Below are 3570 nucleotides of genomic sequence, written 5' to 3'. Positions count from 1 at the left end.
ACCCACAATGCACCGCGGCACTAGTGCGCTTTATTTCACAGAGCAGCTGCACTTGAAACATTTACATTTGAATATAAGTCACTTTTACAGTTCTCTTTAACGTTTTACGTATTAGTAATGTCAAAAATAATTTTACCTTTACCTTTACAGTATCCCTTGTTGCTTGTACCAACAATATTAATTACTATTATAAAACTGTTAACATATTACATTTCGTAATAATTGCCATTATATTATTTTACTATTTCCTTTATGTCTTGTTGCATCGACTAACAATATTAATTACTATTATAAAAAAATATTATCTTATGTTAACATATTACAATACCTATTATTATTGTATTGATAAGTAACTGCCACTATTATTTATGTTTTAATGTATTACAGACCTATTTTATCACATAAATTAGTTGAATCCTTTTTCATTTATTCCTACTTTTATTTGTATATATTATATATATGTTACTGGAAACCATTTTATAAATTGTAATAATTTCTGTATCATTTTAATAATAATTTATATGATAATTTTTAAATCATTTATTTATATGTGTGTGCATTTTTTAAATATTTAAATATTGTAAATATTAAATTACATTTTAATTTATTTCTATAATATATATTATATCCTTCAACTGATAACACACACACACACACACACACACACACACACACACACACACACGTACACACACACACACGCATATATATATATATTTATATATATATATATATATATATATATATTAAACTATTAGTTGAATCCTTTTTCATTTATTCCTGTTTTTATTTGTCTATTATGTTTTGAATTTTGTTTATATATATATATATATATATATATATATATATATATATATATATATATATATATATATACAGTGGTGAAGGTAACGAATTACAACTACTCACGTTACTGTAATTAAGTACATTTTTGGGGTATTTGTACTTTCATGAGTATAATTTTAAGTCTGTAATTTTACTTGTACTTGAGTACAAATTAACCTGAGTAATTTACTTTATTACTTTTAAAATCACAATTCGCTACAGAGTACAGGCGTGGCCAAAAGTTTTGAGAATTACATAAATATTGAATATTGGAAAAGTTGCTGCTTAAATTTTTATAATAGCAATTTGCATATACTCCAGAATGTTATGAAGAGTGATCAGTGAATCAGATGAATTGCATAGTCCTTCTTTGCCATGAAAATGAACTTAATCCTAAAAAAAACTTTCCACTGCATTGTTAAGAAGGCTTCAGGGCGTCCAAGAAAGTCCAGCAAGCGCCAGGATGGTCTCCTAAAGAGGATTGAGCTGCGGGATCGGAGTGCCACCAGTGCAGAGCTTGCTCAGAAATGGCAGCAGGCAGGTGTGAGCGCATCTGGACGCACAGTGAGGCCAAGACTTTTGGAAGATGGCCTGGTGTCAAGAAGGGCAGCAAAGAAGCCACTTTTCTCCAAAAAAACATCAGGGACAGATTGATCTTCTGCAAAAAGTCTGGCGAATGGACTGCTGAGGACTGAGGCAAAGTCATATTCTCTGATGAAGCCTCTTTCCGATTGTTTGGGGCATCTGGAAAAAGGCTTATCCGGAGAAGAAAAGGTGAGCGCTACCATCAGTCCTGTGTCATGCCAACAGTAAAGCATCCTGAGACCATTCATGTGTGGGGTTGCTTCTCATCCAAGGGAGTGGGCTCAATCACAATTTTGCCCAAAAACACAGCCATGAATAAAGAATGGTACCAAAACACCCTCCAACAGCAACTTCTTCCAACTATCCAACAATTTTCCAGCACGATGGAGCACCGTGCGTGCCATAAAGCAAAAGTGACCAAAGAAAAGCCTGGTATATTTGAACCGAAAAACAAGTTCCGTTATTTTTATTTATTTTTTCCGGCGCGCTATTGATAAGATAATCATTACTAGAACTAGGGCTGGGCGATATATCGATTTTATCGATTAACTCGAATGTGTAGTTTACATCGATTTGTTTGAATGAAATTCGGTTTTCTCTTTAATATCCGCTGACGCTCCTCTCTGGGCTCCAGCAGTTCCGAATGTGCTCATCCCTCCCCCGCGCAATTACCATTTTAGAAACACACACACATATATATATATATATATATATATATATATATATATATATATATATATATATATATTTGCTGGGAGTTTGGGAGTTTGTAAATGATATATTGATTTAACACAACAGTTAAATAAACAAGAAGTTATTATTAAGTGACTTACATTGTATGACTATAACACTGTTGCCTAATTTTGCTCTATTTCGTGGTCAAAAGTAGTCTACAAGTCACATCTGAGCCTCTGAGCATTTATGAATGAACGTGCGTTTTTAAACGAATCTAGTGAAATGATTCAATTTCCCATTCATAAAAACAGCTCACTTGCTTCATTCTGAGTGAACCAGCGGTTCGAACGAATCAAATGAATGATATGATTCAGTCATTAAATCAGTGTCTTGCTGCCACCTGCTAGCAGATCGTTTCGGTTATTTAAATATTTAATATTTCTGTATTCAAAATTGTATATTTTTAAATACAACTGCAAGAGAAAAGCATGGAAATATATATTTTCCTCCCATCTCATATTTATTTGTCTTACAAACATTTACTGTGTCCGGTATTATAAGAATGGGGACTGGTGGAAAGCAATCACTGATGCAGTTGCAATGTATATAGCAAAATATATGGTGCCCATATGTTGTGGAAAAGCTGGGGGGCTCTAACAAGAACATGCAAATCTATCATCATTGTAAAACAGACTGTATTAATTAATTCCTAATTTGTTTATTTGTTCTTATTGCATTGCTTACTGTGAACTTGTTTTAATATCTTAAATATATATATTAGTAAGGCATACTGTTTTTTTCTTATTGTGTTATGTAATGAATGGAAAATATATAGGGTGATTAACCAATAATTTAATTTGTATAATACCTCTATGATTTTTTTTCCCCCAGAGGAAACAACCATCTAAGATTGATCAGTACCATGACACCATAAAAGCTGCGTGTGCTTTATTGTCTGGATCTTGTCTGATTCAGCAATTATGGATAATTCAATAAATACCACAACCTAAAAAGTAATTAGTACTCTGAGTAGTTTTTATGAAATAGTAATTTTTACTTTTATAAACTATAATTTCTGTTTTTTTTTAGCATAAATTAGTTGAATATTTTTTTTTATTTCAATAAAATATATATTATATCCTTCAACTACTAACACACACACACACACACACACACACACACACACACACACACACACACACACACACACACACACACACACACACACACACATATATATATTATATATATATATATATATCATACTTAATATATATTACTGGAAACTATTATTTCTGTTTATTCTATTTATTTCTATGTTATTTTTTTATTCCTATGTGTTTTGTAGTAATAAAATACAACCACTAGATGGCCAAGTTTATCAAGGCTGTAGCTTATGAACTCTATCAATGGACTTGATAGTCGGCCTGAACTTCACTTTGATGTTTTACATTTTTTTAATTAGGCCTAATTTTTTTAAGCTTT

The sequence above is a fragment of the Garra rufa genome, chromosome 10 (genome assembly GCF_049309525.1).
Source record: "Garra rufa chromosome 10, GarRuf1.0, whole genome shotgun sequence".
Taxonomy (NCBI): Eukaryota; Metazoa; Chordata; class Actinopteri; order Cypriniformes; family Cyprinidae; genus Garra; species Garra rufa.
The sequence above is the reverse complement of the archived record's forward strand: the minus strand, read 5'-3'. Positions refer to the sequence as shown.